Source organism: Spermophilus citellus (genome assembly GCF_964194105.1).
Source record: "Spermophilus citellus genome assembly, chromosome: 16".
NCBI lineage: Eukaryota > Metazoa > Chordata > Mammalia > Rodentia > Sciuridae > Spermophilus > Spermophilus citellus.
In genome coordinates, this window is record NC_138196.1 from 82,017,361 (window position 1) to 82,041,259 (window position 23,899).

Below are 23,899 nucleotides of genomic sequence, written 5' to 3' on the forward strand. Positions count from 1 at the left end.
CATGTTATTTTTCTCCAGTGTGTGTTCTGTCATGAACTCTGAGACCAGATGATGGACTGAAGGCTTTCCCCCACACAGGGCATTTGTATGGTTTCTCTCCAGTATGTGTTTTCTCATTGTGTCTCAGGCCAGAGCATGTACTGAAAGCTTTTCCACATAGGTGACATTTGTATTGTTTGTCTCCAATGTGTGTTTTCTCATGTTGTCAAAGGCCAGATGATAGACTGAAGGCTTTCCCACATACATGGCATTCATATGGTTTCTCACCGGTGTGGATTCTCTGATGTGGTTTAAGGTAACAAGATTGACTGAAGGATTTCCCACACAGGTGGCATTGATAGGATTTCTCTCCAGTGTGTGTTCTCTGATGAAGTTTAAGGTAGCATGTTTGACTAAAGGATTTCTCACATAATTGACATTGATATGGTTTCTCTCCTGTGTGGATTATCTGATGACGACTAAGGTGAACTGAATTGCTGAAGGCTTTCCCACACACATGGCATTTGTATGGTTTGTCTCCAGTATGGATCCTTGCATGTATTCTAAGGTAGCATGATTGACCAAAGGATTTCCCACACAAATGACGTTGTTATGGTTTCTCTCCCGTGTGGGTTATCTGATGACGACGAAGGTGAACTGATTTGATGAAGGGTTTCCCACACACATGGCATTTGTATGGTTTCTCTCCAGTGTGGATCCTTGCATGTATTCTAAGGTAGCATGATTGACCAAAGGATTTCCCACACAATTGACGTTGGAATGGTTTCTCTCCCATGTGGGTTATCTGATGACGACTAAGGTGAACTGATTTGCTGAAGGGTTTCCCACACACATGGCATTTGTATGGTTTCTCTCCTGTGTGGATTTTATCATGCATTTGAAGGTGTGTATAATTTACAAAAACCTTTCCCACACCGATGACATCTGTATAGTTTCTCTCCAGTATGGACTTTCTCATGCATTTTAAGGTTGTAAGTGTTCCTGAAGGCTTTCCCACACAAGTGGCATTCATTTTGTTTCTCACCTGTTTGGGTTCTCTCATGTTGTCTATGCTTAGAGCAGTAAATGAAGACTTTCTCAGAAAAATTATATTCACAATTCTTTTCCCCTGTTCTAGTTTCATTGAGTCTGCTTAGATCAGAGGTTTGATTAAAGGATTTGCTGCATAGATGACGTTCATATTGTATCTCTCCAGGGTCATTCTTGTTGCATTTTCTAGGTAGTAAACAGTTCCTATGTCCTTTCAAGTATTATTGCCCTTCACATGAGACACAGTCATTTTTCTTGTTTTCACGAAGATACATATGGTCAGCAAGGGATCGTGCACAGTGTTTGTTGTCCCAGTGATTCCTTGCTTTTCTCCATTCCAAGGAATCCTCTTTAAAATGAGATTCCTGTTTTGTAAAGAAGATGAACATTTCTTAACAATGTCTCCATATAAACTTAATTTTTCTACATAAGAATCTTAGAACAATCCATTATAATATGAAAATGAAAATTTTCTTACTTTTAATTCCGTGAACATTGTAGATAATTCCCAGGTGAGCCAAGTATTTTCCGTTTACTAGTATTTTATTTAAAGTGTCTCTGATTAACTTTATGGTCTTCAATATTTCAAATAGCTACATGAAAAATGCTTGTGCATTTGGAATCTTTTTAATTTCTCCCAGAATGCAAGCTATACAGATGTTTTGACACAGAAGTTGTGTATTCTCAACATAATGACAGCCATCAAATTGTACTCGGTCACTAATTTATTCCACAGACAGGTCTTTAACTTACATAATTAGTGTTCCCATCCTTGAAACTTACCATTGACCTGTTGATGGGTGTAGCCTTTGTTTTCAAAACTACTCTGCATGTCATTTCATGTTTTTAATGTTCATTTTCCATCCCTAGAAGAGTTGGAAATACACATTGGTAGCATGAAATTCAGAGACACAAAATTGAAAGTCAGCAATCTCATGAGAATGTCTTTTTTCATCATTGACTCTTTCATGGAGGATATGGCTTAGATAAAAAAATATATATCTTGGAAAAATAGAACAGTGGGAATTATAAAAACATCAAGATAGAATTATTGTTAAAAATGTAATGGAGGAAAAAATTTAAAGGAGAAAATCTGAAAAAGAGACATGGAAATTGACCCAAAAAACACACTAACAGGTTTTCCCCTCAATGAAAATATAAATATAGAGGAAACATTTTGAATTTAGATTAAAAGAAGCAAAGTCATACATGAGAAATTTTGTCCCATGGTCCCATACTATATTTTAGACAACCACATTAATTTCACAGCTATGTCAGTTAATATTTCCAAGCCCAATCACTGCCTGGAAAACCATCTCTGTAGAATCACAAATGTCTCTGTCTCTTACCTTAACTCTGCCTTGGGAGAAATCCTGTCCCTTCTCCCATCCACAGGATTTTTCCTTCCTCCAGATACAAAGTCACATCTGATTTGCAGAACAGATACCATATGCATGGTAAAAAAAAACCCATTGGATTTTAGGATTTCTGCCAAAAAATGTGCATTAGTGACAATGCCAAGAAGATGACTTAACAACAATAGAGAACCAAGGCACTGGGAGAAAGTATTTAGCAGAGAAAATTTTGAAGTTCACTCACTGCAGCAGAATAAAAGTTAGAATGCTCCTATACCAGGGGGGACTGAAGTCACCAATGCTCACAATGACATTCAAAGAATGCCAGATCAGCAGTTCTTTCAGGAACTTCATCTCTCCACTAAATATTACTTTCACATGGAATCCTAATAATCACAAAAAATGTGCAGAATTCTCTTGTTTTGGTATTCAATCCTCCAGCACTGTGACAATATAAGTGCCGGGGGCCAGCCCCGGCGGGGTCCAGGGAGTCCCGAAGGAGGAGTGGCGTCGGCGAAATGATGAGACAGGAGTCGTTCCCTTTGAGCAATCTTCAGAGAGAGAGCTAAAGCAGCTTTTCTCTGGGTCCCCTTTTTATTACAATTTTTCTCATCATTATAGATTCACAATACGTCATTGATTATATAACTTAAAACTTTGTCAAGACATGACATTTCCTTAACCATGATTGAGAGCACACCGATCTACATTCTTCCAGGATATGACCCCCAGCCATACAATCATCAAAGTACAGATTCATCAATAAAACATGTCACCAATTTACATCCTTCAGATTTTCCCAAGATTTACTATTTTTCCCAAGATGTTATTTCCTTATTAACTAACGTCAAGCTACGTAACCAGACTCTAAGTCTCCTAATTAATCATTAACCTAAAGTACACCTGCACTTTATTTTTAATCTAAAATTCCCATCTAAAAAAGTCCCTTTAAATCTTATATTTAAAATGTCCTAAAGTTTATGAATCATCCTTAAAGTATATCAGAAACCTATATAGCTAAAGACTTAATAATTTCTAAACTTAAGAATCTAAATAATATTTTTAACATTATTTTAAAACTGTGTCTTATAAAGCTATTTTAATTAATTTCTAAATTTATTTTCATAAAACTGGTTGAGCTGCTTTCTCAGAGAGTTTCTTTTGTTTCTCAGTCAAGGTACACTAGTTCTCAAAGAATTTGTTTCTCAGTCAAGGTGTACTAGTTCTCAAAGAGTTTGTTTTTCAGAGGATGATTGTTGTCTGTTATTAGGTTTGTCCACAATGTACTAAGATAGAAGAATAGCCTTTTATTTTGTCCTTGATATGCTGAGGGGTGGGTAGCAGAACAGCTTCCAAGGTATGAACTACCTGTTCTGTTCTAGCCATCTGAAATTTAATTGTTTGGCATTTAACATACTCATGCCTCCTGTGAGAAGCATAAGCATGAAAATGTAAAGTCCCAATTATATAAAAAAGGGTCTCATGGTTTCGGTTACCCACCAACCAGTGTGGCTTTGCCAGCATTCATCCTCACTGTGACCCTGTCAAGACAGTGGGAGAGCGGCTTTGCCAACACTTTTTCTCACTGTGACCCTGTCAAGACAGTGAGTGGGGGATCGCCTTCACCATATAAGGATAATTATTTATAAATATTAGGTCCATGTATAATTTAACTTTAATGGATACATAACATTATGGTGTGGACTATATTGTAGTGTGGTGTAAAATAAGTTGTAATTAAAGTAATAAATAAGAACAGCTTTCTTGCATGTAATTATAAGTTCTATGAGAAAGTCAGGACAGAGATTGGAATTGAATAGAGAGAGGCTATTCCAGATACTGTTATTGAAGAAATAGGTATACCCTCACATCTTTCATATATATCATTAATGGACTTACCAACTGATACCAGATGATTAATGATTTCCAGCATCACTGATCAGTGTAGCATTTTCTGAGATGGGTTCAGCATGGCCCACTCTTCTTGGGTGAAACTTATGCTTACATCTTCAATGGTCACCAATTCCTAGAACGGTATTGACAAGCTAGTTTAGAAAGAGCAAGGAGATCAATTTCACAAAAAAGGGTTGAGAGGACAGCATGAGGCAGAGCGGAAACTAGGTGAGCAGGAGATCAAACTGTTAAAACACCAGCCTATTCATTTTCAGCTCCCAACATTCTTACTTTCAGAAACCCAGAATGTACATACATTGAATTCATAGAATTTATAGTAAAGGAATATGGAATGATAGAGAATCATGAAATATGAAAAACAATTTAAGGACTGGTAAGAATAACTTTCAATCAGGCTATTATAAAATTTTCACTTGAATCTTTTCGACTAAAATTTAAATCCCCATTTATTTAAATAGCTTTCCAGAATTATCACCAGGCCAACCTTAACATTAATTTGTCATCTTGAAAATTGGTTATGTATAAAATAGTCATTTTCACAAAGAGGTATCTAATATCCCTCATCAGTAAAATATTTAGTAATGTGAGTGTTTAAACAGCCAATGAATTTCTTTATATCTTCAAAACATGTTTAAATTATAACCCTATAACCAGAACAATGCAGACATTCTTGAACCAATCTTCAGAATTTTTGAGATCTGAGCAAACTACATGTAACTTGGTGTCAGTAGGAAGAGTCATTCTTCTCAATGTGACCAAGGAGGTCAGAATAAGGTTAAGGACAGACATTTGAGCAGCACAAGGCAAAGTCTCTGAGACTTGTACTCTGAGGCAGAATCCCAGCAACCATCCCTTACTACAACTCTCATCCTCAATTCTCTCTTGAGATCCAAAGACTACTTTTCAATATCTCTCTGATATCTTGATCTCATTTCTCTGTTTCTTTATTAGTTTTCATGTATCCAGTTCTTCAAAAATTTGCTCCATCTACTATGTGATTTACTAGTATATTTTAATGACAAACATCAGTTAAGTTAACATACCTTGGTGTAAACAACTTCCAGTATGAAATATGAAGGAATATTTTAGTAGTAAGTTGTAACAACATTGGGAATAAATGATCTTGATTAATTTAGGTTTTTTTCAGAGGGATTATCAACAGTTGAAATTTATTCCATAAAACTCTAAAATTAAAATTGCAAAAAAAATATTTCTCATGCCTTCTCTAGCCTAGGTCTTTTATTTTTTCTCAGTATGACTCCAATGACTGTGGCACTGGGTCAACAGAATTCAGCTGCTGGAATATCTGCCTCCATGTTGGGCTGTGAGGTTCTACTCCTCACTCATTTCCCTCACCTGAATTCACTACAATCCAAACATCATTGCAATAAGTAGCATCATTAATCAGCAATTATTTCAAATGGAGTCATAGGCAAAATGTGAGGTTCAATATGACCCATTCCTTCTGGAAGTACACAGCCAAGAATGGTATCATGGTATAATGGTGTCCTAACAGGAAGGACATCAGTTGCCTGCTGATGAGTTCCTGACCCATGGTGACAGCTGCAGAGTTGTGGGGTACAGGACTAACTCCTGCTTGCACTGAAGACTTGGCATCTCTGTCAATAGGGGGGAAATTTCAATAGAAAAGCCATTTACTGCTCACCCACCGATGGATTCTTAGCCATGGTTTTGCTTTCTGCAATCTTGCTCTTCACTCACACAGTCCAAACAATTTGCAGAAAATACTGTGGATGAAGAAGAAAAAGCATGATATTCAACACATTTAGAAGACATCCTGACTCCTCTCTCATGAAATCCTAGACATTCTTTTGTCTAAAATGCAGTGCTAACACTGGGAAAATTCAGATTGCCCAAGAGTTATAGGTGCAGTACTCTGTTCATATTCCAAGATCAAAATTCAAAAGAATGGGAACATGATTGCTAACAAAAATGAAGGAATTAAACTTCCATATATGCATTTACATATATATGGAGAACCTTGATTTTCACATATGAATTGCCTGATAAAGGGTCCAGAGTTACAAAATGCTCTTAGATTTTGAAGAAGCATCACTTTTTTAACCAACATGCAGACTTTGGTTTCGACTTCTAGGGAAACATTGTGGAATTTCTCAGATTTCACTGATTTTGCTCTATTTGTTAGCAGTGATTCTCTAAGTTAAATTGTGTCCCCTTGGAGTCTCACTCCCTGCCAACCCTCCCTCACCCATGAGGTAGATCTATTCTTCCTGGATTTAGGAGCAATCAAGTCAGGATCTCTATTATGAAAGCATGAATCAACTCAAGTTGATTTCCATTTTGAGGAATCAATGGCACCATCCTGCCAATCCAGCCCTTATAGTTCCATTTATCCAAATCAGCTTAAGTACTGGGTCCTAGTGGGAGTGTCAGGGCTGGTCACATTAATTTATATTAAGGATGTTCAGAAATTTCTATAGCAAAACGATTGGGAGTCATCTCGTCACAAAGTTATAAAAAATTAGTTTCTGTTTTATTATAAAATACTAAGATTTATATTTGGCCTGACATCTGATGTTCAAACTTGTTTGGAATTTCTGCCCATGCTCTGAACTCACCCATGCCTGGTTCTCCTTGACCAGATAACAACACTCCCTAAAACCTCAGAAGTGCCTCATAAATTCTGAGGTTGGAATCTTGTTTACTCTCTCCCTTGAAATGTTAAGCCATGTAGATCATTAACCTGATCATTAACATCAGCCTTTGTGTTACATTTGCCAGATCCATGTTAGCTATAAGTTACCAGGACACTCCCTTTGTAACTTTTTGTTCTATAAAAACCTTTTCTTTCCTGTGAGTTGTTGCTGTTCTCTGGCCCAGTTTTGAGGTGAGATAGTCGCTAGCCAGCTCTCTTACGTACACAATATAAGTTTTCTTTAATTTGTTGTAAAATTGGAATTAGTCATCTTTTCTTTGTGTTGTGATTCAACAGTAGCTGAAGCCTTAAGCATAAGTCAAACTATGAACATTACTCAATGTATTGGAAGAGGATGAAAAAGAAAATAAAAAGAAAACTAGGGAAGAAAGACCATAGAAAAAATGGGAGGAAGAAGAATTACAGAGCAATGAAAGGGATGGAGAAGAGAAAGAAAAAAACTACTCAGGAAAATTCCAGGTAGTCGAAAAGTATGCCTGTTTAATAGATCTTTAAAAGAACAAATGTGGGGAGATTTTACAGGACACTTGAGAGTACAGAAGTAGTGCAAAAACAATCACAAAGGGATCTGGGTTTTGTCCTTGCTGAGGATTTTAAAATGGGGAGGTTTCCATGGATTTGAATTTAACATACCTGGGTATGAAAGTGTTTTTGGCATGAAATCATTCTACTCATTTTTGTATCTCAACTTTGACCTAAACTGGACAAACTTGTCAGGAGTCTGTCTTCTCAATTCTGCCAGATTCTTTCCTGCTAGTAAGTGTGGAAAAAAAATTCCTGCTTAGAGCAGAATAAGTCCTCAGTGTAGCTCTCTATTTCTATCTGTATTGGCAGTGTGGCTCTGGCTGTAGATGCTGGCCAGTCCCCTCTCCTGGACAGCCTGTGAGCCAAGGCAGATTTCAAGACTCAGGTGCTTTCCATGTGCTGGGGGAGGAGTCTGGAAAGTGCCTCTAGACACCTCTGGGCATGGGGGAACTGCAGAATACTGAGCTATAATGCTAAAGGTAACACCTTTCCACACCCCAACTATACACAGCTCTATGTCCCAATGGCTTTGTACCTATCTGAGAGTTCAGATCCCCTCTTTGAAATGGAAGTACCCTTTTGGTTGTCTCCACTCTGCAGACCTACAGCCTAGAAGCCAAACTTTCTGTCACTGCCCAAAGCTCCTGCTAAAACTTTGGCACATTCCCACTCCTGTGTCCAGGTGGACTTGTAAGGGTAAAATTTCTAAGCTGATTCTAAGCTGCAAAAGTCTGAGTTAAAGTGTAAAAGACTAGGGCATTGTAAAGCTTCTAGATTACAAGGCCTGGGCTAAAAGGTAAAAGCTTATTGTTACAATTCCTCCGCTATCCCCGGAACCTGTAAGTTGTTAGGACAATGCGGGAGCTGCTCAGTAAATATCTCCATTGATTCCCTGGTTGTTTAATAGCTAAGGGCTCCAGGTAACATGGCACGTATGCATATAGGCCCCAGGACCAATCAGTTTGAATGTGTGCCCCACTTGGAAGTGACCAATCACCCCTGCCCAAACTGTTCCCGCCAATGAATGGACTAATCACGTATCAGAGTTGTTGTTCAATTTCCCCGCGCCTCATGATGATTTGTTCTGATGTATGCAAAGCCCACCGCCCTCTCCAAAAAGTGTACTTAAGCTCTGCTTGACCTCTGCTCTGGGCTCTGGGCTGCTCTCCCTTCTTGAGTGAGCACAGAGTCCCAACGCGTTGGAACGGATCCCTAATAAAAATCCCCCTTGCCATTGCATGAAGCTAGTCTCGTGTGGTCTTTCCTTCTCCGACGTTTCGCCGGACCCTTACAGACTCAAAACTTGGGCATGCAAATTATTGAAAATACAGGACCCATGGCCACTCCACCTTGGGTACACAAACAAAAGCAATCTCAATGATACCTCATTACAAGTTCTGCTCCCTCACATGTTGAAGTGTAGCATTAGAGAAGCATGTTGAGGCAAGCATATAAAGCAGGGTTTATTTAAAAATGGGTAAGAGACTTCTCCTGGGAGGGAGAAGGGCGCCACAGCTGCTATCCTGGTATTCCAAGAAGTGAGGTGTTCTACCCTTTTTATATGACCTAGACTTCTTTTGTTCTTCTGCCCTCTTCTTATCTTCCTCTTTCCTGATTACAGGATTAGGCCTAGGAAATGCTCAGCAGGATGGTCAAAAGGTGGGGAAAATGTAGGCTGAAGGGCAAAGTGCAGGGTGGAGCAGCTCAGGGCACATTCATTAACAATCTTATAGCTCACTATAGGGAGGGGCAATTCTTGACCAGGTCAATTTATCAAGGGGTTGGAACAGGGGTAGGTTCTTGGTGAGGGTAGAGGAAGGGCTTTAAAGAAATTAAAAGTTTGATCCATCAGGGGATAGTCTCCAACTTCCATACTCACTCAAAATTGGCCTCTTGATCTGACCTGATTTGATTTGCCTATCTATGATGACTGCCTATCTAATTCTGGCTTCACTGTTATAGGGAAAAACACGCAAGGCACCAAAGATAGCAGGAAACAGTTTTATTTGGGTGCAGCCAGGTTCAGAGGGTCCAGCTTTTGCTGCAGTGAATTATTACCCTGAACCCCAAGTTCAGGGACTTTCAGAGTTTTATACCCAGCATGTAAGGGGAGGGGTCAGAAGTTCACAGTCTGCAGAAGTTCATAAAGAAGCAGCTTTTTCTTTCACTGTTTTGGGCAATTTAACCCTTCAAGGACAAAACCTGAGAAGGAGAGATCTTCTCCCCTTTCTTTTCTCGTCCTGCCAGTTGTTACCATGGAGTCCAGTTGGTAACTTATCTTAAAAATGTACACATCTCTGTGAAGTCCAGCTCAAGGCCAGAGGCCTTGTTTGCAATTTTCTTCAAAGTATTATACTGGATATGTTTGTGAAAAACTAGTAAGAGGTGTTCAGCACCTGGAGTGCTGGTGTATTCTTGGCCAGTGGCCAAAACAAGGTGACACAAAAAATAGGAAGTTTATCTACATTTAACTCTTTTGCAGAGACTCTTTTTGCTGACAGTTCTAAAATCAGACTGGGTGAATATTTTTGGAGAAGCCCAGTTAAGTCTTCTGTGGAGAAAGAAGTGCCACTGTGATAGTAGAAGCAAATGTGACTCCATTTTGTTTTATGACTTTATCCTGTAAAACAACCATGCCAAGTAGAAGGGTCATGACTGGGGCAAGATCTTCTTTTCCTTTTGGTATAGAAACCTTTAAGAACATGGAACTACCTAATGTGTCATTGTTTCTGTAACTAGGGTAACGGGGCTCTGTTTCTATAACTGAGGTGACTGGGTTAACTGTGATTGGTTAGGCTTCCCACCACTTGATTGCACTCTCCCCCTTCTGTAACCTGGCTGGCTTGCATTGGCTGGGCCCCTGAACATCCCTTTTGTGATTTTGAGGCTTATAAGGAGTGCCCTTGCAATTGTTTGTAGCTGATCCGGGGAACTGCTTTATGTTCTGATCAGTCGCCACTAGTGTGCTTCAATAAAGGCTTGATTTGATTATATGTGAGTGGTCTGGAAGTCAGTGTTGGTAAAGATAGCACCCAAACTGCTTCTCTTCTGGGAGCTCAGGTCCATGTCGCACTGAATGGCATGAGAACCGTCACCTCCAATCCCTGTGAATGGCTCGAACTTTGAATGGTGCACCTCCAATCCCTGAAGTGGCGTGAACTCTCAGCCAATGAAGAAGTAACAGCCCACTGGCCTTGCTCCTTCTCATCCTGTGTTAAGCCCCTAAATATCAACACCCTGTTCGTGTTTGCTCTCTTACTCTCTCTTATTCTCCCTCTCTCTCTTACTTTCCCCTCTCTCTTCCCTCCCTCCTCTCTCTCTCTCTCTCTTTCTCTCTCTCTCGTTCTCGAGATCCCCTTCTCTTCTGCGACTGACCACTATGGTCCTGCTAATAAATCTCAGACAGGTAAACGGTTGTTTTGGCTTGTTGAGTTTATGGAGCTTTTCCATTGTCCTTTACATTGGTGCCAAAATCCGGGAGGGGGATTCCCGTCGCTCAAGGCGGAACCCCGTTCCCAAACTCCGAGTCCAACCGTTCCTGTCGTAGTCCACTCCTCTGATCACCTGCCTGACATCCACCACCATCCTGCAGATTGGTGAGTTCCTCCATCCCATGAACTCCTGAATCCTAACTCACCAGAATGAGGGAATTGGCCCTCCGGGTGTTTTAGGGGGGGAATGCACCCCACCCAGACCCATCAGGGTTGCAGTGGACCCCGGGTGCTCTGCTAGGACACCCCTGGGAATCAAATGCCTGGGACATAGGATTAATTCTCTCTTTCGAACTCCTCCGTCTCTCTTCACTCTTATAACCTGTGGATGGGATAGCATAATTGCTAAAGCCCGTCTCACCAGAGTCCGGAACTCTGTTCCTCCCTGAACTCTGTTCCTCCCATTCCTGACTCTCTCGTTCCAGTTGAAATACTTTCCTGATGTCAGGTTGCCCGCAGCCCTGGCCCTATTTGGGTCTCACAGATCACACTTCACTGGTGATGACTGGGTAGTGCCCTCTGTATTTCCTCACAGCAGTTGGTCATTTTGGGGATGCCCACTTGATCCTCCATTCACCCTGAGCTTCCAGGAAGCTTTTTCCTGACCAGGTTTTCTCTCTGTCCCTCTCTCTTACTCTTTCTCTGACTCCCATCTTGCCCTTCCAGCATGGGATATTCCTTGTCCCTCCGGGCCCATTCTCCCTTGTGGTGCCTCTTAGATAATTTGAAAACCCTGAGCCTGGCCCCTGATATTAAACCGAAAAGGCTCATAAAATTCTGTACCCAGGACTGGCCTACATACCCCTTAGACATCCAAAATGTTTGGCCCACGTGTGGGTCTCTGGATCCCAATTTACTCTGGGATCTTTTAATTATGTGAATCAAAGAAGTAGAACTTGATTCCCTATGTTGAGGCTTTTCCCTTGCTTCGATCTCATCCAAATCTCTGCACTCAATGCAAGCCTCAACAGCTACTCCTTGCTCTCAAACCTCCTTCCTCCTCTTCTTCTCCACTCTCTGCCTCCACATCTTCTCTTCCTCCTTCCTCTTCTCTGCTCTCTGCCTCCACTTTTGATCCGGCTGATGAACTGCCTCCATACCACTCTCCCCTGCCCTCAGCCTTGCTTTCCCCACTTTCACTCCTCTCACTTCCCTGTCTTCTACATCTGTGGCTTCTTCTTCAGACCTCCTCCTCTTCCTCCCGATACTTCTGCTCAAACTCCTCCCACTTCCGTTCCTTCCATCCCAGTCCCTCCATCTCAGTTTAGTCCACCCACCACCCGTTCAGCCACCCATTCATGCACTAATACAGCACCTAACCCACAAGTCACCACATCTCATCACCTGACTCAAACTTCACATGTTGTGGCCCCCCTTCTGAAGGTCGCTGGGCCGAATGGGATTTTAAGTGTTTATGTTCCTTTTTCTATGTTTGACCTTTCTCAAGTAGAAAATAAAATTGGGATCTTACACTGCAAACCCTGTCTCTTATATTAAAGAGTTTCAATACTTAACTCAAGCCTATAGTCTCACCTTTCATGATCTCTATGATTCTGTCCAATACTCTCCTCCCTGAGGAAAGGAGAAGGGTCTGGGACCAGGCTATGGCCTATGCAGACCACGTTCAACAGACTAATGCCCACCATCCCTTAGGGGCCCAGGCGGTTCCAGACCAAGACCCCCATTGGGATTATAATGACCCCAAGACCTGGGATGTAGGGACCACCTTATTACCTGTCTGACAGCTGGCCTAAAGGCGGCAGCACAAAAGGCTATTAACTTTGATAAACTCCAGGAAGTCATCCAGGAGAAGAATGAAGACCCCTCAGCCTTCCTAGACTGACTAACAAAGGCTCTCCTTCAGTACACTGATTTGGACCCTGAATCCCCAGATGGGAGGCAACTTCTTATGACCTATTTTTTTTCTCCCAAAGCTACCCCAACATACAGGTAAAGCTAAAAAAATTAGAGAGGGGACCCTTGACTCCTCAGACTGAGGTGTTGGCCATGGCCTTCCAGGTCTACACAACAGAGATGAAAGAGCAAAATGCCAAAAATGCCAGATGTTGACCCAGGTGTTACAGGGGTCTTTCCAACTTAAGGAAAGGGGGAGACAACAACCCCCACAATGAGGACCCTCTGGGCACTGCTTCCAACCTATGGAAAGGGGGAGACAACAACCCCACCAATGAGAACCCCTGGGCCCTGCTTTAAGTGTGGTGATGAAGGACATTGGGCTAGAGCTTGCTCTAACCCCAGGGCACCACCCAGACCATGCCCCAGATGCAGACATCCTGGCCACTGGGGATCAGACTGCCCCAATTCCCATAGGGGAACAGAGGTCAGTCACCCCGCCAGTGACTTGCTAGGCCTAGCAGCCAAGGATTGATGGGGTCCTGGGTCTTCTGTCCCTACCTATTCAATCACTAAGCAGGAACCCAGGGTAGTTATCCGAGTGGATGGGTGTCCCATAAACTTTTTGATAGACACCGGGGCCAAATTCTTGGTTCTGAGAGAGTTTTGGAAAACTACCTATCCCTCTGAATCTCCTATTGTTGGGGTAGGAAGTCAAACCATCATCCCGAGCAGAACTCCTCCCCTCGTGTGCTCCTTATCTGAGTTCTCCTTTTCACACCATTTTTTGGTTATGCTTCAGTGTCTGGTGCCCTTGCTGGGAAGGGATATATTATCCATCTAGAAGGCCGCCATAACCTTACCCTTATTGTCCTCCCCTACTTATATCTTCATTATGGCTTTACTCCCCAATGAAGAAGAGACTTTACCCCTTTTTGTCTGGTGTGGAGACCCCAGTGACCACCAGAACACACATTTTCCCCTCCCCTGTAAAATGGTAGATCCAATTGTATGGGACACTGAAACCCCATCCTCTGCAAATTGCTCTCCCATGGAAGTGCATCTTAAAGACCCTAACCACTTCCCAAACCAGGCTCAATATCTGCTGCCAACTGCCAGTCTTAAGGGCCTAAAGCCAATCATTCAGAGCTTACTAAGTAAGGGGTTCCTCTGTCCCACACACTCTCCATTCAATATCCCAATTCTAGCAGTAAAAAAAGCCTAAGGAACATACTATTTGGTGCAGGACTTAAGGTTTATAAATTCTTCAACCAGGCCCATACATCCCCTGGTTCCAAACCCTTATACTATCCTTTCCTTCATTCCTTCAAACTCCACCTGTTTTTCAGTTATTGATCTTAAAGATGCCTTCTTTTTGATTCTACTATCTGTCTCTTCCCAAGACATATTTGCCTTCACCTGGACTGATCCAAAAACTAGACATTCCCAACAGGTAACCTGGACTGTCCTGCCCCAGGGGTTTCAAGACAGCCAACATATTTTTTGGACAAGTCCTTGCTGGAGATCTTGAGGAGTTTTTCCCTCTATGCCCGACTCAACCCTCCTACAATATATTGTTGACATCCTCCTCTGTAGTCCCTCATTAGAAACCTCAAATTCAGATACAGCCACCCTTCTGAATTTTCTTGCTCACTGAGGATATAGGGTTTCTCTGCAAAAGGTACAGCTCTCTCTCTCTGAGGTTGTTTACTTAGGGTTCCACATTTCCCCAGGAAAGAAAGCTATTACAACCAATAGAAAAGGCCTTATTGAAAGCCTTCCAGTACCAAAAACTAGAGGAGATTCTTTTGTTCCTGGGTCTGGAAGGCTATTTTAGAGCATGGGTACCAAATTACTCATTACTTGCCAAACCATTATATGATCTAGCAAAGGGGAACACACATGAGCCCTTGTTACTTTCAGCAGCACCACATTTCAGAACCCTCCAGAAGGTGGCTCCAAGCACTGGCTCTACACCTGCCAGATGTTAGTAGGCCTTTTACTCTCTATGTTCATGAAAACAAAAGGCAAGGCTTGGGGGTGTTGGGACAAATGTATGGGCCCACTTTTGCTCCGGTGGCATACCTTTCGAAACATTAGATCCAACTGTCTGGGGATGGGCTCCTTGTCTCTGTGCCCTAGCGGCCTCCTATATTTTATTAAAGGAATCACAAAAGCTTACCTTTGGAGCCCAAATCACTGTCACCTCCCCTCATCACCTCAAGGACTTGCTAACATACAAAAGACTGCAAACCCTCCCTCCCTGTCGAATTCTCTCTCTCTTGGTCTCTTTCCTCTATGACTCCTCCATGTCCTTCCAAACCTGCGCCCCTCTCAACCCGGCAACTCTGTTACCCATTCAGGCTCAAGGTCAAACACAGTCCCCAATACATAAATGCAGGGAAATTCTAGAAAACTTCCTCCCATGCCCAATTCATATCACTGAGGGACCTCTAGACCAATATGATTACACCTGGTTCACTGATGGCAGCTCCTTTATGCATGAGAGGATCAGAAAACCTGGATATGCCATAGTGTCCCTATCACGAGTAATAGAAGCCAATCCCTTGCCTGCAAATACCACCAACCAACAGGCTGAGCTGGTAGCTGCAACGCAAACCTGCAAATTGGAAGCAGGGAAAAATCTTACACTTTATACTGATTCCAAATATGTTTTCCACATTCTTTTATCTCATGCAGCAATTTGGAAGGAGAGAGGTCTCCTGAACTCAAAGGGCACCTCTATAACCAATTCCACATACATCACAAGCTACTACAAGCCTCCCAGCTTCCTAAAAAACTTGGAGTTGTCTATTGCAGATCACACCAAAATGACTCCTCTCCCGTCACACAGGGGAATTCAAAAGCAGATCAGGCAGCCAGGTCAGCTGCTTTTTCAGATCTCACCACATCTCTCATTGCCACATGCTCTCCATCGCTACCCAATAACAGAGACCCACCTAAACATGCCCTCTTTACTTACCTCCACTCCATTTTCCACACCAGTCCGCAGTCTCTCAAAGCCTTTCTCCACTCTTTCTTTATTCTGACTCCCCGGGATAAAGAAGTGATACAGCAAATCACAGCCTCATGCCAGATATGCAAAAGAGTGAATTCCAATACATCTTTAAAACCTAGAACCTTCCCTTCTCATCAGGATAGGGGTCATATTCCCAGGGCAGATTGGCAAATCGACTTTACCAACATACCCAGAGTAAAAAACTTCAGGTACATACTAGTTTTAATAGACACATTCTTGGGTTGGGTAGAGGCCTTCCCCACCTCAAATAAGCAGGCTACCACAGTGGATAACATCCTCCTAACTGAAGTAATCCCTTGGTTTTGGATGCCTGCTTCAATTCAATCTGACAACAGGCCTGAGTTTGTCTCTCAAGTAACCCAGAATGTGGCAAAGACATTGTCCATCCCATGGCACCTTCATTGTCCCTATCGCCCCCAAGCCTCAGGTAAGGTTGAGCGAGCAAACCACACAATGAAAGACATCATAACAAAACTATCTTTAGAGACTCATTTAGATTGGGTTAAACTCCTCCCTCTTGCCCTACTACACATGAGGGCTTTACCAAAAAAGCCATCACTTGCTTCCCCCTTTGAGATAATATATGGTCATCCCCTTCTCCTCCCAGGAATCTTACCAGAGCCTTGGCCCCTTCCCAACCAATATGCTCTTCCCCTCCTCTTCCTTATACACTCTGAGCTATGAAAGCAACAAGATTTGTTGCTTCCGGATCCAGAGAACTCAGCTGCCTCCTTTCTGCTCAAACCAGGAGAATGGGTCTACTTTTCTTCCCCAAGGGAAAGATCCCCCCTAACCCCAAAATGGGAAGGGCCATTACAGGTAGTCCTGTGTACACCTAATGCTGCAAAACTCCAACAGGAAGGAAAGAAACTAACCTCCTGGATTCATATTTTTAGGTTAAAACCGAAGGCAAGCCCTCCAGAGAACAATCCCACCACAGCTCCCAACCTTGCAGGACCCCCACAATCACCCAGATTTACCTGTGAGATACCCCAAGATAACCCTCTCAAGCTCCATTTTTCAGTCACGCACCACTCTTCATCCCATTCCAGAGAAGACCTCTTCACAAACCCCATTATCTGCTGGATTCTTCTGATACTGGGACCTCTAGTTGGTCTTTTTATTCTGTGCTTTCCTTCCTTGCATTTTAAAATTCCTTCAAGGACAAATTAACAAAATCTCTAACCAAACTTTCAATCAGCTGCTCCTCAGGGATTCCCAGCTACTTGCCAACAATCCGGATGACATGCACATCCAGTCATCCCAAGAAACCTCCACCAAGTGCTGAAAGATGAAGATACCGAATGACAACTCCACCGAAGGGCCATCATGCCAAAAAAATAAGCCCTTGGTTTTCAGCTTTATATGTTCTAATCTGCCTTCTCCTGGGCAAAGGCTTTTTCTACCAGCCCTACAGACTGGATGACATGCCAGAAATGAATGCTGTTTCTTTTCATAGTTGCAGGACACATTCATGGACTTCTCCCCAGAGGAAATCCATGCCTTCAGTGCATGGATATGGGGCCTCCTGGCCCTTCTCCAACCAACTGACCTCCTTCCCTCCCTCTAAATGATGCCCCTACTCAGCAGAAAGTAGCCAGATCAAGTACGACGCCCCCAAACCAAAACAAAAAAGGGAGAATGTTGGTAAAGATGGCGCACAGACGGCTTCTCTTCACGGAGCTCAGGTCCATGACGCACTGAATGGCACGTGAACTGTCACCTCCAATCCTTGTGAATGCACAAACTTTGAATGGTGCATCTCTAATCCCTGAAGTGGCGTGAACTCTCAGCCAGTAAAGAAGTAACAGCCCACTCACCTTGCTCCTCCTTATCCTTTGTTAAGCCCATAAATATCAACACCCTGTTCATGTTCACTCTCTTACTCTTACTCTCTCTTACTCTCCCTCTCTCTCTTACTCTCCCCTCTTTCTTCCCCCTCCTCTCTCTCCCCCTCCTCTCTCTCTTCTCTCTCTCTTCTCTTCTCATCTCTTCTCTTCTCATCTCTTCTTCTTCTTCTTCTTCTTCTTCTTCTTCTTCTTCTTCTTCTTCTTCTCTCTCTCTCTCTCTCTCTCTCTCTCTCTCTCTCTCTCTCTCTCCCCTTCTCACGATCCCCTTCTCTTCTGTGACTGACCACTATGGTCCTGCTAATAAAATCTCAGACAGGTAACGGTTGTTTTGGCTTGTTGAGCTTATGGAGCTTTTCCATCATCCTTTACAGTCAGTTTATTAAATCCCGGGACAAAGCTTCAACTATAACACCACTTCATCAACAAGACAAAGAATAATTTAAAAAGAAAGAAAGAAAGAAAGAAAGAAAGAAAGAAAGAAAGAAAGAAAGAAAGAAAGAAAACTGCAGGGATTTCTAATTTCTTGGGCAGGAGGTGGACACAGAGGGTCTGTAAGCTGGCAAGACCTCCCACATTCTCTACATCTGCTGGGAAAAGCCAATTTCTCTCCCATACTGATTCCTTCTCAGTATCAGAATGTTTTTCTGGCTCAGACTGTGAAATTGCTAGACAACACAGCCTGCTTCTCCTTCACCTTTGACACTTGCCACTACTTGTCTCCAGTGCTGCCACAGTCTACTCATTTTATACATTCACCTTTTATTCTCAAAGCTGACAATCTGCTCCTCCTCTGGCCTCTAACTCTACACCTTCCAGCTCTTCCCTGCTCTTCCTACTTCTTCTCATCTTGTAATGCTGGATTTGTGGCATGGGGCTAAAATCCCCAATAGAGCTCTAGGAGCCGAATCTGATTCAATCACACAAGAGTCTTTATTGCAAGCTTGAGCCTGGACTCACAACCATTTCTGACACAGGGGTCCTGAGGAGTGAGTCCCAGCCCTTAGTTCATTGAGGATTTATAGTTTTTTGGGGGGATACTCTATGCATCACAACATCACACAGCAAATCATTTCATACCGTGGGGAAAATCAAACAACAACTCCTAACACTGATTAGGACTTTCACTGGTGGGAACAAGTTGGTTAAGGGTGATTGGCGAGTTCAAGAGATGGATACATTTGAAATGATTAGTTTAAGCCATGAGGGGTTGCAAGAGTGTATAGGCTAAACTGCAGGGTTGCCTAATCATGTTATCAATCATGAACACTACTGGGACGGTCACCTGGCATTTCAGAAATTTTCCCTGTCTCATGCTGATTGCTGGCTGCTAGGGGGTTGCTATGGGTACTCACCTAGCTTAACTGAGTTAGGGACACCTGACCCTACAAATCTATCCTGTTATTTGCAGAAAAACAACTCAGCAGGATTGCTATGTGACTAGGAGTGCTCTGTTGATTTTTCCAAGGACAAGGGTCACCGCCCCCTCCCTTTAGACAGGTCTTGAGGTAGAAGCTGGGTTTTCAAAAATGGAGTCACAGCAGTTTTTCAATCTCTGCAGAACTGTGCTTCCTATTCTGTAGGGTATGATGTATAACATGTGGGGCATGTTGCATCAGAATGGAGGAAACCTAACTTGATGTAGGGCATGCAACATGTAGGGCATGCTGCATCAGAAAAGAGGAAACCTAACTTGCTAGCTGCTACCCTGATTCCTGGTCCTGGGGCCACATGTGGCTAAGATAGCTCCTGGCAATCAGCCAGAAGGCATTGTTGTGGGTTGTGACAAAAAAAAAATGGACCACTTCTAGGATAGGCTCAGAACCCTTCCACCCTCGTGGACAGCTCATGTCTCCCATTACTGCCTGTAGGATGGGTGTACACGTGACCTCTCCCAACCCTGCTGACCTTTATCCTGATTGGCTCCTGTACATTATATTAGCTGTGTGTGTTTTCTCATTAAACGACATCCTGCTTTGACTGGTCTCCATGACACGTCTGATTGTCCTCCGGCGAGGGAGGACTGAGTGAGTGGTCAGTTGGCCCTCTCCTTTCTTGGCTTCTCCTGGTTGGGGCGTGCTCTCCCCAACTATCCCACAGGTCAGGAAGGAATGAGGGCTTAAAACCCCAACACCATTCAGCCTTGGACAGCAGTGGCTCTGTACTAGGTTCCTCTACTGGCCATTTTCAGAAGACCCTTGCAACAAATTATCAATATCTTTGTGGAAATACAATTTAGCCTATGCCCTAACATGGCCCTCTCCAACACAATAACAATTTCTGGTTAAACCATTTTCTTCTTGAAAACATTTCTATTCACCTTTCATTATATATTAAAATCCACTATTTTGCCAGGCAATTGTGCCTTTTGCCCATGAGACACTTGTTTGCTGGTTTTCTGGACAGATTCCTATTATTAGAATGCTTCCCATGCACAGGATGGACACAGGGCTATTTATAAGTGAATGAAGACCAAAGTTGTCTTGCAAATTCCCCCTCAGGAGTAGCCTTCCCTCATTGATCTCAAACTAGGTGTGGGGAAACAGATTTAATGTAGTCTGGGAAATCCAATCAGCCTGAGAGGGTGTGTTCCCAGCTGAAGACAGGATAGGATCAGAGTCTGTGAATCCAGGGTGTGTCCCTGGAATGTGGCCCTGATGAGATTTACTAACTGATTATCCATATATAAAAGGAAGTCAAGCAGAGGTGGCATGTTCCCAGAGAAGGGGCACTGAATAGGAGAAGAGAAATTGCTTGGGAGAAGAGCAAGTCCCTGCTCACCTGAGGAACCTGCTGGCTGTCTTCTCCAACTCTGATTTCCTGGTGAGTTCTCCAGACAATGGGATGGGAGCCTCTTTGCTTCACTGTGAGTTAAACCCTCTCTCTCTAGGAATTTGTGCCTCGCCTCAGCATTATAATCTCTAAATTGTGTTGTTTCAAAAGGGACTTCTCCACTCTCCCTGCTTTGACAATTAGGGAACCATTTCCATTTGTCTTGAATCTAGGTTATGATCTTAGTTTCCTCTTCCATGATTTTGTATCTTGCTATAACCAACAACCAATAACTAGTGGTTATAAATTTAAACGACTCATCATTGAAATGGAAATGAACTCATGTATATCTGTAATCCTTGTCATTTGCAATGTTAAGAAAGGAGAATTGCAAGTGCCAGGCCTTCCTAAATAATGTACCAGGGTCTTCATCAACTTAGTGAGACTCTGACTCAAAAGAAAAATACAAAAATTACTAGGTTTGTGGCTCTGCAGTAAGAGTCTGTTGGGTTCAATCCCCAGTACCAAATACCAAATACAAAAGGGCTCTTCTGATTCGAGTGGTAGAGATTTCTTTTTTCCATTAGCTGCATTCTTATGGATGAACCAGATTATGAAAATCTTGCAGAGCTGGAGTTTTTGTTGTAATCTGATTTTATCAAATTGTATTTTCCATTTATATCATTGACATAGGTTCATATTGATTTCTCGCTTACTGTGTGTTTAAAGCTGTTCTCGTGTGCTATAGATTTAGACTCTGCTTTTATGCCTGCATTGCTAAAATATAAAAGGCACTAGGGAAGAACCACTCAGCTATGTCCAGCATTGGGAAGAGGCATATCTCCAGCATTGGGTAGAGGATTTATCCCATTCTGAACACTGAGAATTATGAGGTCAGGGGTTCATGGTTTAGATTTGAGGTTTAGAAGGCTTGCATGAGACAATGCATGAAAGTTAGAGGTGGGAGATTGGCTTATGATAACTTTCACCTAATCAGTGATTCAAAGCCTTAAAGGGATTAACTAGGTGGTTACTGAGGGCAGGTAGGGTGTGGCTGAGTTTTGTAAACCACTCAAGGCATGCCTTTGGGTTTATATTTTCTCTGGTGATTGAAGTTTTCTCTTGGTTTCTTGATATTATGAACTGTCCTGACTTCTTTTTAGTTTTCTTTACATTTTTTAGAGTTGCATTATATTTGTACATGGTGATGGGATTTGTTGCTCTGTATTTGTACATGCACACAGTATACAACATAAAGTGGCCAATATCACTCCCCAGCATTTTCTTAGGCCGCTGCTGCCTCCCTCCCACCCCTTGCTCCTTTCCTCTACTGATCTCCTGTCATTCTTAGGACATCCACACCCACTCTTATTTTCCTCTCTAGCTTCTGCCTATGAGAGAAAACACAGGACATTTAACTTCCTGAGTTTGACTTATTTCCCTTAACCTACTGGTGTCTAGTTCCATCCGTTTTCCTGCAAATGACAGAGTTTCATTTTTCTTTGTAACTAAACCCCCCCCTGTGTAAAGATACCACATTTTCTTTGTGCAGTCATCTGTTGATGGACACTGAGGCTGGTTCCATAGTTTAGCTATTGTGAATTTTGCTACCATAAACATGAGTATGCCTGTGTCACCATAGTACAATTACTTAATTCTTCTGCCATCAGGAACCAAATGCATGTTGAAACGTGCGAGGAGGACTGGGAATTCCCAAGCTGGCATCTCAGTGGTGAGGAATGCCTCACGCCCTACCTTGATAGTGAGGATACAGACAGACTCCTCCCTGATGTCTTCCTAAGGGACCTGGAGGGAGAGGACAAGCTGTACCAATACCCTTGCTGACATCACAGTGATGTGTCACTACTCCTGCTATGGCACATGGGTCTGTGTAACTTTGCCCACATGAATGACTAATTGAGAATCACTAAACCAATTGTTAGTTTCTTCAAAACTGCTCTATAGCTAGGTTGTTGTTTTCTGAAAGTTAAATGTATTTGGACATATGGTGTTAAAAGAGGAAAATTCAATCAAGATAATTGTGCAGACACCATTGCAATATGATCAGTACCCTCACAATAGAAAGAGTTTGGGGAAGAGTTGGGAGCAGGAAGACCATGTAGAGACACATGGTGGCCAGCGTGTACAAGGCAGGAACACAGGTCTTAGAAGAAACAAGCCCTGCAGACATGTTGATCTCACACTCCTAGCCTCCAGAATCATGAGAAAATCAATTTGTTTTTAAAGCCACCTTGTTTCTGTCTTACTGTTATGAAAGTTATGAAACTCTTATGAAAGCCCATTCAAACTTGGTGAACTAACACAATATTCTTAGTAGCAGGCGTACTAATCTTTTGAAAATATGGATGAAATTAGAAGGTGATTTTCAACAATTTTGACAAGAAAAATTTTTGTGGATCATGCAATTATGGCTTATTTAGAAAAATATATCAGATTCTAAATACTTTGAAAGCCAATGGGAGTCATGATTCTGAGTTCAGGTATGGATGGCCACTACAGTCAAGGGTTCTCAGATGCAGCTGAAGAAGAGACACATACAAGCATTCCCCTGCTACAGGGGCTGGAGGACAAATGTGGGAAATAGTGTAGTGAAGACCAGATGAGCTTGATGAATGTGTGTTGAATTGAGTAAGAGCCTAACAAATTGAGCAGTAATAAGAAAAAGAGGATGAGGTTTGGGAGGTGGGGTCAGTGCACTGGAGGATCCTGAACTGTAGGGTATGGGAAAGGAGAGTGAGCTTGATAAATGAGAAGGAAGACCGTGCCCTGACAGGTAGGGCTTGTGCTCTTTAACAGCAGAGGCACTATCACAGGTCAGCTTAGAGGTTGTGTTGGTATCTTCTTTTGCAAAAGGGGAAAAAAGGGGAAAATGTTACTGTTTATTTTCCAGTTGGATAAATTCATCATCTAATGAAGACCATGTAAATCTTTGTTTAGTCATTTTTTAATTTATGAATTGCCCTTTAATCAGCAGGGTTATGATAAGAACCCAATATTTGAAAATTTGTAATCACATTTAGTAAATTATTGGTGGTTTTTTTGTTTTGTTTTGTGTTTCTTTGTTTTTGATTGGGATTGAACACAGGGAAATCATGCCACGGAGCTACATTCCCAGCACTTTTTTATTTTTCATGTTTGAGAGCAGGGATTGAGCACAGGGATGCTTAACCCCTGAGTCCCATCCCCATCCCCAGCCTATTTTGTGGTTTTTTTGGTTTTTTTTTGTTTTTTGTTTTTTTGTATTTTGAGACAGAATCTCACTTAGTAGTTTAGAACCTGGATGTTTCTGAGGATGGCATTGAACTTTGGTCTTCCTGCCTCAGCCTCCTGGGTGGCTGGTCTTTCAGGTGTGC